Genomic DNA, 14975 nt, shown 5'->3' on the forward strand with positions numbered 1-14975 from the left:
GCATTAATTTAAATCTTTTTGAAAACTTCTACATTAGTAACAAACAGTAACTACTGAACATAGGAAATAATAACAAAAATAGCTACTGTAAATAGCAGTTAAAATTTAGTCTAAAATATTTTTGCCAGTCTCTATTTAATATTTTAGATAAAATTAAACGATTTTTTAAAATTATAATCTCACATTGAATATTTATCAGCAATTAGTCTCAATATTAGGTAAGATGTGCATGTGAATGGAATTGTTAAATATGTTGCTTTCTTGCAAAAATACAGAAAAACAACCCTTCCCCCCCCCGAGGAGTTCACATTCCCCCCCGGGTGAAAATGTCTGAATTCAACACTGCATAGTGTTTTATCAGAACATACAAATATATACCGTACTTTGTAGATATTTCCTTGAAGTATTTTATTACAAATTCGCATAACATAAGTTCATAAACCGCCTACAACAGGAAGATCTCTTCTAATTCTTTGCCGGTTGGCAAAGTTCCTAAAATAGTTGACACATTCCCCTGTTGAATGGCTATACTAATCCGTTGTATTAGGAATGCTGTTGCTCGGGTATCTCCCGATTTTAGCGATATGCGTTGGCCAACTTCATTGATGAAATTTAGCCCTTTTTGTCCCCATGAAACACTTGATTCAATTGCTATTGTAACAAACCAATATTTGTCCAATAGATTGACATATTTATTTCTTTTGCCGGTCTCTCTTCGTCCTGCTACGAGTCCTGCTCGAGTCGATGTATCTGCAACATTTAAGGAGCATAAGTATCTGCACAGGTGAAATCCCAAACAAGTGCCTTCCCTTTTTTCCATGGCACTAACGTCATTCCGTCAGGCCGTTTTCCGTCATTGCGACTGCATCCATTTGGTTCTCTCACTGATGGAACGCCTGCTGAAATGAGAGCTCTCAGATAATGTCATTTACACTGGTATGTCGTGAAATCCTGCCAGCACTGTTTTTACATGACAAGCCATGCAATCCTTTTCTATCTACATGGTCGTTCCATGCGAAGCAACGGAGTGGCTCGCAGATGTCTACTCCTAAACGTAGAGCAGTGGCTACTCAAAAACTCTCGTTAGATAGATGTAATCCCAGAGAAGGTGAAGGTAAAGCTTGAAACCATGCTCCGTTTTCAGATGATGTGACAGCAAGAAGCCTGGTTTTATCTTCGAGGTTATCAGTTGAGCTTAGTAGTGAAGCTATATCATGCTTTATTATAGGTTCATCCCAGGCTGACTGGATATTTCTTCTTTCGAGTGTTGGGGGATCTAATCTTACTAAATCAGTCCATTTGGCCATGCAGTCCTGCACATCTTGATCCGTGTTTATATCGACTTCCCGCTGGAGCAGAGATCCTATTAATTGTCGAGAGACATAGGCTGAAGCTAGGAAAAATGGAATACGCGCGACGTATGCTAAGACTTCCATTTCCAACTGGTAAAGAAGCTTGTAGACATGGTTTGTCGTCTAAGGAACAGTTGAGAATTGATTCTATCTCGCCAACAAGAAGAACATCGGAGGAAGTACAATAACCTTGATATTGAAAGTGATGTTCGTAATGTATAATATGCAGAATAGATTGAAATTTTGGCTAATCTGGAAAAGAATAAATCTAATTTGGAGATCTTTTCTCATAATATTTTGCTCCGCGCATCAGTCGAAATGGCAGTGTCTAACAATTCAGCATTAGATTATGTTAGAAACTGAATTCCTGGTGCTGATTCATTAAAACTCTGATAGAGTTTCTCAATTTGATCATCTGTGGCTCCCAGAAAGCTCACTTTGCATTTGGAGTAATTTAAAAATAAGCCAATGGTTGATGTATTAGTTCGAATATTGTTTAACGTACTTAACACTAAATCCCTATTTCCTGCTATGGTTCCATCGTCCAAATACCAAATGTTCAGCTCTGTATTAATATCACTTACAATGGGTTGGAGAGTCAAAGCAAACAGAGCCGGGCCTAGCGGATCGCCCTGTTGCATTCCGCGTTGTGACAAGATGATATTTTCTCCTATATAAAAAAAGGTTACTTGATTGAGAGTAACATTGGTAAATGTATGAATAGAAGGTTGGAAAATTATTTTTGACGAAAAGAAGCATAGAGCCGCGGTTGATTTCATTAAAAGCATTGCGAAAATCAATTTTCAAAAATGCTTTCACTTGAGTGTAAGGAGATGAATAATACATTCGTGCTGTATGGACGGCAGTTTCTGCCCCAGATGGTACGCAAACTCCTAATTGATGTGATGATAAAATGTCGATTAATGAGTCACGCATTCGGAAACAAACAATCTTAGCAGACAAACGTCTCCATACAGTTCCCACAGCAATTGGTCTGATACCACAACTTCTCTTCTTGAGGGCTATAAGTGACGCACCAAAGAAAATAGGTCGAAGCACGACAGATACATTTCCAGATATAATTAAATGTAGTAGTTCACATGTATAAGTGATCACACGCTGTTTTGATTCGAAGTCTTGACTTAGTATCAAATCTTTTAGAATTGAGGGGCGTATATTATCCATTCCACCAGCCAAACCAGAAGGAAAGGATTTCAGCGCTTAAGAATTCTGCAGATGATACTTTGGGTACAGAAGTAGAGGCTTCAGGACGTTCTGGACTAGCGAATGAGTGAGAGTGAGTAGGATGCTTTTCTCTAAGAACTTTCAACACTGACGCATCTGGTGTGGTCATTGTGTTTTCAGAAATCAATAATCTCACTGCACCACTAATATCTCCGTCTGATAATTTCTGTTCGATGATCTTGGAGTTGAAGGGCTTTGCTTTTGCTACTTTGCGAGGTTTATAGTAGGCTTTTAAATGCTGGTCTAATAGTGCTTCCCGATGATTTTGGGACCAGTTTATGACTTTTGTTTCACCCAAGTGGTGAGATTTGAGACCTTTTCAGAAAGTGGTGGGATGCATAGAACCACATATGGAAAGAGGTGATATTTTTAATTATTTCACATAAAGAATCTGCTACAGATGAACGGATGCTCGTGGAACTCGACGAAGAATGGGAATATTGGCCTTTAAGTGACAAAGAAGATCGCTTAGTTTGGCTGATGATTCTTGCGAATTGATATCCAGAACTTCGTGTGATAATAAATTTTAAAAATAATTGACGAGGTAGTTTGATTTTGCGATGGTTCGTTTATTTTTGAATATATCGCGATGGCACTTGCCAACATGAACGGACAAAAACCCCTTTGATTGAGATCGTTTGGTGTCAGAAACTTCCACTATATCTGAGGCTCACAGGCTCACTCTCATTGTCATCTTTCTGATTAACGGTGGTTTCACCTAAAGAGTTGTCAATTCTAAACGTCCCTATAAAGCTTTGAAAAGAAAATTCTTAGCTTGGTACACAGTTGCTCTGTTTCTTAATATGGAACAGTTAAAGTTACAATAGTCTTAAATCCCCCCTAACAATGGTGTGATTTTTTTTTTCTCCCTCAGAAAATAACACGAAAGATACTGTAATACATTCGGGAACAAAACAGCTGTTTCCTTTATTACTAGAAGCTCCACAGCCATCTGTTAGCAATTGAATGAAGTTTCTGATTTACGTTTTCTGTTAATATATTGACTTATCTAGATCTAATTCCTGTGTGTCTGTCTTTCAGTTTGACAAAGTGACTTAAACTTTAACCCGTTCACATACTTAAAAGAATTCACAAAGAAAAAGAAAAGAGTGGTATTCTCGAGGAAAAGTGTTTAGGTTTGTAGTGGACATGTGATATGTGCTTTTGAATTAAAGTAAACCACTGGCGTATGTGGAATTTCGTCAAGAAGGGATTTCAAAGATTCAATTTCATTTGCTTTTAGAACAAATATATAGTAAATATTAATTTTTCCATGATACGTATGTTCTTTAAGGGGATTAAACTCCGAACCCCTCCTTGCATACGTCATTGAAGTAAAGTAATGTTCATCAGTTCTCCTATTAGTTGTAAAATGTATGGCTACTATACAGACTTATCCAAGTTAGAAAATGAAATTATTTTTTTTTCAGGAAACAAAAAGTGAATTTTATTTTGAAAAAAGGAGCTTGCAACACTGATGAAATCAGTACAGCGAACTTTCACTATCATGAGCATAACATTTATTCCTTTCTTTCTGAGATAATTGAAAATTCTCATACACAAAGAAATATGGAAAAGGAGAAGAACGGGACCAAAGGACATAAACGTGATTTTCTTCTAATTTGAAGGAAATGCAAGGACAGCAGCGCTGCCTTTTCACTCACCCGACTTCTGCAGTAAATGCTTTTATCCAAGCGTTTTTCTCTGTCCCAGAAGATATTAAACTCAACTGGATCATCGGTTCAATGCTCGATTATCACAGCAAAAATAAACGTCCTGCAGAAAAAAAATAGACAAACAATATTATTAGAGATTATTGTATGATTAAAGCTATTCATTCAATTTTACAATGGATTTTTTTTTTTTAATTTTAACAATTTCAAAATGCTACCACATAAATAAATAAAAATACAATATTGAAGTGTTGCAACTTTCCAATGGTCACACAAAATACTGTAATTTCAAATTGGTAGTGTTAAAAAAAAAAAAAAGCTCATTGTTCAGAAACACTAAAGAGAATATCTCGCAACTGACATAGATGAATCTCAATATATAATATAGTCCTAGTGTCTACAGAGCAATACCTGAACATATATTAGGGATCCAAAATTTTCAGGTTAAAAAACTGGGGTATTTTATGATATAGTAACGCACTTGCTTTTTGCTGAAATATCAGAAAGATTAACACTCACCAGAAATGAGTGGCAGAGAGTAGATCATTTCTACTAGTTGAGTATCGGTGAGTAATAAGACTTTTTTTTTTTAACAATATCGCACAAATATTAACTTAAGCCTATGCCTTAGAGAAAAACTGCTAGATTTGGAGTTTTGAACAACTTTTGCGGGCGCAGATGTAAATCCAGGACTGTCCCAGCTAAAGTAAGACGTCTGAGAGCCCTGTGAATCAATCTTCAAAATTTGACTACTTTATATTAATAGATTAAATAATGATAGCTTCATTTTTAAAAGTGCAATTTCATTTTCATCTGAAGATGGGCATCTGAAGCAGAAAGTAACGCCTTTTCTTGGACCATGAGTATTTATTTATTTGTAGTTTTCATTGGGAGATGGGTAACAGATTTATTTATTTATTGACGAGTTTGGCTGTTTACAATACAAAATTTAAAATACTAAAATACAGAGCAATACAAATAAAACAAGAAAAAGGCTTCCTACAACAAGCAATGAAGTGCTGAAGTACTGAAAAGACTTCTTGACTCTACGGTAATAGTTCAGAGAAGAAATCCTCCAGGATGGTGAATTTGCTGAGCAAACCTAGGGTGGCTTTTAGCTTTGGCGTGTGTACTATGTTCGTCAGGTTTAAATTCTTTAGAACTTGAAGAAGTTCAGAGGATGAGTTATTACTAAGAGACGTTTTCGGCTCATACGAAAATCACCATAATAAACATTATTGTCCATTTCATTTGCACTACATTGGCATAAATTTGCTTGTTTGGATTAGTCTTACTCCATATGTTACTGAAGAGTTCGTCTACACATTTCTAAAATTATTACGCTATTTAATGCGTTACTGTAATTTGATAAAATGGATCAAACGTAATATGATAACAATATATATCATTGGGAATGTTGCAGCTTCGCATCACACCCTCCTTCCCTCCTCTAAGTTGCACCGTCAAAGTAAAATAATATATATCATTACAGGCCCGAACCTCATCTATGTTGAAAATTTGATTGAGGTCGGTCGATCGATTGGTTCAAAAGTAATGAAGTCACAAAAATAGTCACTTTCATTTTTTTTTTTTTACATATATCTCCCCCTACCCTCCACTAAGTTGCAATATCAAAGTAAAATGGTAAAAATCATCCCAGATCCAAACACCATCTATGTTCAAAATTTAATCGAGATCAGTTGGGTGTTTCAAGAGTTAAGTTTTATTTATTATATACATATCTTCTCTTCTCCTCCCCCGCCCCTAAGTTCTACCGTCTAAGAGAAAATATAAAAACTAACTTTTCAGTCCTGAATCTCATCTATGTTGAAAATTTGATCGAGATCGGTCGGGTGGTTCAAGAGGTATTAAGTTTTATTTATTTTTGTATATCGCCCTCTCCCGTAGCCCTTTCCGAAGTTCTACGGTCAAAATTATATAATAAAAACCACCCCAGCTCATCTATGTTGAAAATTTCATTGGGATCAGTCGGGTGGTTCAAGAGTGATGAAGTCACAGACAGTCAGTCACTTTTATTATTATTATTATTATTTTTGCATATTTCTCTGCCCTCCCCCCACACCTACATTGGGCCGTCAAAGTAAAATGACAAAATTGTCCCAAGTCCGAACCAGCATCTATGTTGGAAATTTGATCAAGATCAGTTGGGTGGTTTGAGTTAAATATTTCTCCCCTAGATTCTACTATCAAGGTGAAATTATAAACAACTTTCCAGTCCCGAACCTCACATATGTTTAAAATTTGATTGAGATCGGTCGGGTGGTTCAAGAGTTATTAACTCAAACATAGTCACTTTTATTTTATTTATATTGATTTTTATATATCTCCTCCTCCTCCCCTGCCCTACGTTGTTCTGCCAAAGTGAAATTATATAATCCATCCCAGTCTTGAACTTCATCTATGTTAAAAATTAAATCGAGATCGGTCTGGTGGTTCAAGATTATTAAGTTTTATTTCTTTTTTCTATCTCTCCTCCTCCACCTCCCCCAAGTTCTACCATCAAAGTGAATAGCTAAAAACACTATATATATACACACATAATACGAGGTAAAATATATAAAATATTTAAGCGATTCAAAACATATATGAAGTTGTAAAACAAAGCTATGGAGGACCAGGAAAGCAGAGTTGTCTTCAACATTGGGAGGCGGGCAGATTTGAGGCTTATTGTGGGGGACATAAGTTTCATTTCATTTTAATTTGTGGCAATCGGACATAAATCATCACACTTTCCACCAAAAAGTACATTTCAAATCAGATTATTGGGGGGACAGTCCCCCCAGTTCCAAGTTTGGAAGGGACATGTCCCCTTCAGCCCCCCGGGATTTGCGCCATTGGTAATATGTTCCGTTTTTACTATTGCTAAACCGTTCTTTGATATTGGTCATTTTCGGTGATTTTTATATACTCCTCTCCCCTCCCCATCATGCTGCGAGGCAGAGTATGATAAAAATTATCCCAGGCCCAAATTTCATGTATGTTGAAAATTTGATCGAGATCGCTTGGGTGGTTCAAAAGTTAAGTTCTATTTATTTTTCCCCAGACCCGAATGTCATATATGTTGAAAATTTGATCGAGATCGGTTGAGTGGTACAAGAGTTAATTTCTATCTATATTTATATATTAATATCTCCTTCTCCTCCTCCTCCCCTACGTTCTATCGTCAAAGTGAAAATATTAAAAAAAAAAAAAAAAAAAACTTTCCAGGCTCGAAGGAACAGCTTTACGTTGAAAATTTGATCGAGATCAGCCAGGTGGTTCAAGAGTTATTAAGTTTTATTTTTATATATTTCTCCCTTCCCCTCGTCCTACCCTAAGTTCTACCGTCAAAGGGATATGATAAAAACCACCCCTGGTTCGATCCTCATCTATGTTGATAACTTGATTAAGATCGGTTCGGTGCATTAAGCGTGATGAAGTCACAAAGACAATCACTTTTATTTTTATTTTTTTTAACATATGTCCCCCTTCTCCTCCCCTACATTGTGCTGTCAAAGTAAAATGATGACAACATCCCAGGTCCGAAACTTATCTATATTGAAAGTTTGATCGAGATCGGTCGGGTGGTTCAAGAGTTATTGTTTTATTCACTTTCATATATTTACCCTCCTCCCCTTCCCTCCTGTCCCCTAAGTTCTACCATGAAAATGAAATAATAATAATAATAATAATAATAATAATAATAATAATAATAATAATAATAATAATAATAATAATAATAATTATAATAATAACTTCCCAGGTTCGAACTTCATCTATGTTGAAAATTTGATTGAGATCGATCGGGTTATTAACTCACGAACATAGTCACTTTTATTTTTATTTATATTAGTGTTTATATATCTCCCACTCCTCCCCATCCGCTACGTTATTCCGTCAAAGTGAAATGGTAAAATCCATCCCAGGCACGAACGACATCTATATTGAAACTTTGATCGAGATTGGTCGTTTTGGTTCAAGAGTTATTAAGTTTTATTTATTTTTTTTATAATTCCCCTCCTCCCGCTCCCCGTCTAAGTTCTACCGTCAAAGTGAATAGCTAAAAACACTCCAGGCCAGAACTGCATCTACGTCAAAAATTTGATCGAGATCGGCCGGGTGGTTCAAAAGATTAAGAGTCACAAAGATAGTCACTTTCAATTTGTATTTGAAGTTTTTTTTTTTTGTTCACAGAAGTGTTTTGTTAATATATAGATAATAGCAATAATGTGTTTGTTCAAAGCAAGGATGTTATAAAATAGAGGATCTGCCCTTACAACAAAATCTTGAAGCCATACGTTACAGTTTCGCCACCCCTACTCTGCTCACTCTGCCCAAGAGGATCGCAATGTTTTGAGCCAACAATCATGCCGGAAACGAAAGTAGCCAATCAGATGATGGTAGAAACGAGAGTAGCCAATCAGACGTGCGGATGCTCGGTTGTTTTTTGACTTCGTCGATTTAATAGGATGAAGATACATATGGGTAGATCCTCTATTTATAACATTCTTGGTTCAAAGTAGCATAATTTGCATCCATTGTTGGCTCGGTGTGTTTTTTGCATAATTTTGATTAAAAAAAGTGAAGCAAAAAGTAAAAAATAAAAGCGAAAAACAAATTAACAAAACAAATATGATTGGCATTTCCTTTAATATAGCTAAGTTAACCTTACCATATAACTTCTGTCATAAGAATTGGACACTTAACAAAAATAGGGAAATTTGATAAGAAAAGGGATATACTTTAGTGTCTGTAGGGGGAAATTTTCTTAAGGAAAAATATGAACAATGGGCGAGATAGTGTTGTGGAGAATGGTCAATAGAGTGGGGCTGATCTTACATGATGGTCTATGAGCCGCAAACTCCACTGGATTCAAGCCCCAGGCGTTGTTCGGAGCCTACCAGTGGATCCCGTCCTTTATAACCTCGGTCCTGCATAAGGATAAGAAATACAAGAACTTCTCTAAAGTCAATTAGATATAGTGCTTCTGAATGAAACACTGAATACATATACCATGAAGGACTTAAAATATTCACTGTGTATTTAGACGTGTTTACTGTTTTGAAATCCACACAAAGACATTCGTTATATTCTTGTTTCACGAACAAGTTTAAACACAAATTTTTAATCCTTCTTCTCCTAAACTTGTATTACAACAGCTGGACCAATAGCAATAAATTAACATCTGCTCGAAGCGAAAAAGACAAGTGTTCAATGAGTGCTGTGAAACTTGAAGCGTTTTAAAAATACGTTTTTGTTATTATATAGCCTGGCTTCGTGTAGGCGTGAAAAGCGATGTATCGAAGGAACGTAACCTCCACCTCCAAAGCAATTTACATGAATTTCCCATTTAGCTCTCCTTTTAGGCTTTCGTCTTACTCGTTCTCTGACAAATAATAATAATAATAAAATAAAAACTACAAGTATTTATACTTATAGAGAGAATTAAAACGATTCATGGGAACGATTTGTTTGATATTTGTATGTACTATGGTGTTGTTTAAAAGTATCCAGTACCATTACAACCAACCAGCTTGGTAAGTTAGATACATGTTTAACATTTAGAAGTTATATACTTAATTATTTCTATTAAATAAGACCGGTATATTTTATTTAAATAGATAATTTCTTTAGATAGAAAATCATTTCCTAACACGTGAATTAAATCAATGTATATGATTAGTCGTCTCATAAGGAAGCACATAAAGGTATGATCAAAATAAGAAGAAATAGGCCTATATTTTTCTTTATTAACATAAATTTATTTACAATCCACAATTTACGTTCAAAGTACTCCTTACCATTTGCAATTTGAAAGATTTACCACGAATTTTTACTGAATAATAATCTCAGTTCTTATTCCATCATCTCTCATATTGAGAAATCGATTGACGTTAGGGTTTACCAAGATTTCTAAAATCAGAAAGGAGGATATATTGTCCTTTCATTACTAAAATGTCCCGCCTCCAAATGTTAAGTTTATTGTGGTAACCAGTGGGGAACTGGTCAACCTGGTTACTTTGTAATGATTTCTGTTTGAAAATTTTACTTCAATCACTCATGCTACATAAATAGACGCTTTCCCTTTCAACATCTTCTAGTGCTAAGCTGGGTACCATTTTCCCATAAATATTATTTCGAAAATTAAAGGAACAGGTGTTTTGATTGTCAGAAATGCTATCAGTTCATTTATTATCCTCTCTCCCGTATTTTTCATTTTTTTTAAATTTAAGGATGGAATAAAATGATAACTTTTCTATAATTGACATATTTATATTAATATTGTACTTAAACATTTTTGGCCCATGCATTTTTTTTTTTTTTTTTTTTTTTTTTTTTTAAGTTTTAAACGCGCGTAGTTGAATTATTAGCTTCTCAAAAGGCGTATACGGAAAAGCGAGAACTTGTTACAGATCGTGAACAATAGAAGTGTTAATCATTGTAATTTCTCCGAGTTAGTCTTGTTGGTGAGAAAATATCATTAAATTCTGAATAGTCAAGTCAAGTGATGGTAGTAGAGTTGCCACTTAAACGAGACAAACTTATCAAACATGTCGACTTAGGTGTTAATTTATCCTGATACTCCTCTGAGATGCTTGAACAGTTCTTCAAATTTGAGATTATGATTCGAGAGCATGCGCTGTATATCGTACAGGGTCGCATTATCTCGATCGGACACCATTGAGAGTTAATCACCTAAAAACGGGATGCCCATAGACTTAACATTGGAAAAGCATTTGGCGCGCGAATTCTATTTTTAAACACTGAAAAATAGAATTCTCAATAGGGTGACGCCCTTTTCGTTTTGTTCTGCGAACACAACTTTTAAAGCCATTGTGCTTTTTCCTGATTTGTCATATTCAACTATTTGCATGTTGTGTTCGTTAACGAAAGTAATAATAATAATAATAATAATAATAATAATAATAATAATAATAATAATAATAATAATAATAATAATAATAATAATAATAATAATAATAATAATAATAATAATTATTATTATTATTATTATTATTATTATTATTATTATTATTATTATTATTATTATTATTATTATTATTATTATTATTATTATTATTTTAATCTTTAAGTAAATCACAAGCTTCGAATTTTTGTTTCGAATAAATTGCACCAGGCTTAAAACAGGGGTGGACTGGCCATAATCAAGTACCGGCCCGATGGCCGCTGCGCCCTCCTCATATCAGTGCCTTTGCGCCCTCCTCGGGAGGGGCTAAGACCCGTCTTAGTCTCGGGAAGGCGCACAGTTTCCTATCTGAACACATTAAAAAAAAAAAAAAGCTACATAATTTTATAAATTCGCTAGCCTTTGGCCAGCTAGGGCTCACTCCAGACCCCGGTATTTGCTCGGCCTGCGGCCTCGCTCTTTCTGTTTTCGGCGTGGAAATGCTATTAATGATATTAGATTTACCCCTAAATATATAGATTTGACTCTAATATCGGTCATTTTGGACGATTTTTACATATCACCCTTAGCAACCCCACGCTCCGCCCCAAATCCCAGTATTTGCTTGGCCTGCGGCCTCGCTCTTTCTGTTTTTGGCTTTGGGAATGTCATTATAATGATGTTAGGGACCCTGAAATTTATAGATTTGACTCTAATATCGGCCATTTTGGATGATTTTTATATATCAACCCTCCTACCCCCACTGCTCCGCCCCCAGATACTGTCTTTACTCGGCCTACGGCCTTGTCCTTTCTGTTTTAGGCTTTAGTGGTACCATTAATGATCTCAACGACTTCGAAATATATTGATTTGACTCTAATCTCGGTCATTTTGGATCATTTTTACATGTCTCTCCCTCCCATTCCCGCCGTTACATAAAAACAAGACTCCGTTCAAGACTTACAGATGAACATCTGGAATCATTGTTCTTGATGAACTCAGAAAGAGACATTCTGACCAAAAAAGACAACAATCTTATTATTGACAAAATGTGTGATAAAAGCAAGGAGATGCGAAGGCTCCTTCAAGCATAAAGTGGTGACTTTACTTTCATTTTCCAGTTTTGTTTTTGAATTTCTTTTTTCGCTAGATAGGTATATAATTCTAAATATACTTTTGTTAATTTGTAGTAAATGTTTCATGTATGCTTTTTATTAACGGTTTTAAAAATAGATGAAAAATAAGTTAATGTTATGATGAACATAGCTTTAAAAGGACAGAAGTATGAAAAATAGCATAAGCCCCAAACTTAACTCAAATCTTCAGTTATAATTAGGCTGTTAACAAATGTAGCCGAAGAATTTAAAAAACTGGTGTGATTTTTGTAGTCTCAGTTAAAGTATGCAGATTTATATAGGCCTAATATACGAGGCGTGTTTTTTAAGTAAGGCCGTTTGAACATAAGTACACAACGAAAGGTTATTTCAAAAAAGTAAATGTATTTTCAGAAAGTACATACTTTACTCTATTTTTCGACATAGTTGCCAAGAATGTTCAAACACTTATCATACCTCTCAACCAATTTCAAAATACCCTCTTCATAAAAACTTGCCGCCTGCTCCGATAACCAAGAGTTCACTGCCGTTTTCACATCGTCGTCATCATTGTAACGGTTGCCACTGAGGTGTTGTTTGAGGTGGAGGAGCAGATGGTAATCGCTCGGCGCAAGATCAGGACTGTAGGGTGGGTGGTCTAAAACTTCCCAGCCAAAACTGTCCAACAAATCGCGGGTCTGACCTGCAGTGTGAGGTCTTGCATTGTCATGGAGAAGAACAATGCCCTTTGTCAGCATGCCGCGTCGTTTGTTTTGAATCTCTCTGCTTAGCTTTCACAGTGTTGGGCAGTATGCTTCTGCATTGATAGTGGTTCCTCGTTGCATGAAGTCGACCAACAAAACACCATGCCTATTCCAAAACACCGACGCCATGATTTTGTACTGGGACAGAGTCTGTTTGGCCTTTACCTTTACAGGCGAGTGTGTGTGTGTCTCCATTCCATGCTCTGTTGCTTCGATTCGGGCGTGATATGCGAAACCCATGTTTCGTCTCCAGTTACGATCTGACTCAAGAAGCCGTCACCTTCTTCGTGATAACGAGTCAAGAACTTCATAGCATACTCAAATCTTTGGTTTTTGTGGTCCTCTTTAGGAGTTTCGGGACCCAACGTGAGCACAGTTTCCTAAACTTTAAGTGTTCAGAAACAATTTTGTAAAGCACTGATCTCGACACGTCAGGAAATTCGTTTGAGAGACCTGTTATTGTGCAGCGCCTGTTCTCACGAACTCTCGCTTCAACTGAAGCCACCAAATTGTCTGTAATCGAAGAAGGGCGACCGGAGCGGTCCTCATCATGGACGTTGTTACGGCCATTTTTGAATTCTCGTAACAGTATCACCGTACACTTCGCAAATCTGTCGATGAATTTCTGCATCAGACAGGTTACTTGCTGACAAAAACCGTATCACTGAGCGAACCTCACACGCGGCGGGCGACTTGATAGTCTTAAACATTGTGAAAGCACAGAACACAACCGTACAGGTCAGCTACAGAGTTGAAACTGAGCACAGTTGTTCCCGAGGCATGCCGGTACACGACGCACACGCTAGTTGCGGTATGCGCGCGAACTACTAGTGTCTACAACAAAACGGACCTTACTTAAAAAAATACGCTTCGTATTTAGTACTCAAAGTCTCTTTGTTTGTTTATGAAAATATTGAATTTGTATAATTCTATCATGATTAACTGTAATAGCTACTTAATCTTTTGTTGTTTTTTGTGTACTAATTTTCCGAAGGAAGCCCCCGGACTTCCTTTTATTAGGAGGGGGTATTCCATAAAGCGAAAGCCTCAGATGGACGGCGCCCTCCCAGAGTATGTGACCGCGCCCTTTTTACATAGCCAGTCCACCCCTGGCTTAAAACATGTAATTTATTTTGAGCACATTACACAAATTGTAAGAGGAAGTCAAATGAGTCCAACAGAATATGCTGTGGACGTGCATATGAGCTCACTCACATAATGTTCACTTTTTCAGCATGAAAGACTCAGGCTCGATTTCTGAGTGGTAACCATCTGGTTCGGATACCAGATTTCTGTAGAACCCACGTTTCATACGGCCTCGATGCTGACAACTTATAGCTAGAAGTTTAACTCATTTCACTGATGAGTACGTATGTTAGACAGAGACGGAGACGGAAACATTTTGGGGTGACGGAGAGTGAATATATTTCTCAAAGCTGTACAAGGCAAATGGGTCTATATAAGTAAAACATATCAGAATAAAATACCAATAAATTTGAATGCAAACCTACAAAAATAATCCAGTTACTTCAAATTAGACGCATAAAGAATGGAGACCCAGGAGAAATAAAAGTAAATATGGTCGATCAAGCTTCTCAAAATTTTAAAATTACGTGGATGGAGGAAAATGAAATGAAATGAAATCTGAGTTTTACGTCCCACGGTTATGTCGGTTAGGCTAAAGGAGACGATGATGATGAGTAATGCATGAAATGGTGTAATGAAGAAAGTGGAGGAAAACGGGAGAACCCCGAGGAAACCCACGCACACGGTGTTTGTCCACCACAAGGTCCACTTGGCGGGGGCTGGGATCGAACCCGGGGCCCCAAGCACCAGAGGTTAACGCTCTGCCACTGAGCCACCGCGACCCCTACATGGATGGAGGAATCTATACAATTTGACTAGTGACTGTTCGTTTATGACAAGAGTATCATTAGTTT

General features: G+C 36.5%; 1 protein-coding gene across 1 annotated transcript in view; it reads right to left on the reverse strand.

The window, feature by feature from the left end:
- The window catches only part of LOC145693133 (cytospin-A-like), a 491676-nt gene that overhangs the window by 384506 nt on the left and 92195 nt on the right, over positions 1-14975 (reverse strand). Inside the window, exon 2 of the mRNA XM_081768863.1 lies at positions 4262-4373. The gene's annotated coding sequence lies outside the window, so the exon portion shown is untranslated. The remainder of the gene's footprint in view (positions 1-4261; positions 4374-14975) is intronic.

The sequence above is a fragment of the Thermobia domestica genome, chromosome 8 (genome assembly GCF_964235325.1).
Source record: "Thermobia domestica chromosome 8, izTheDome1.hap1.1, whole genome shotgun sequence".
NCBI lineage: Eukaryota > Metazoa > Arthropoda > Insecta > Zygentoma > Lepismatidae > Thermobia > Thermobia domestica.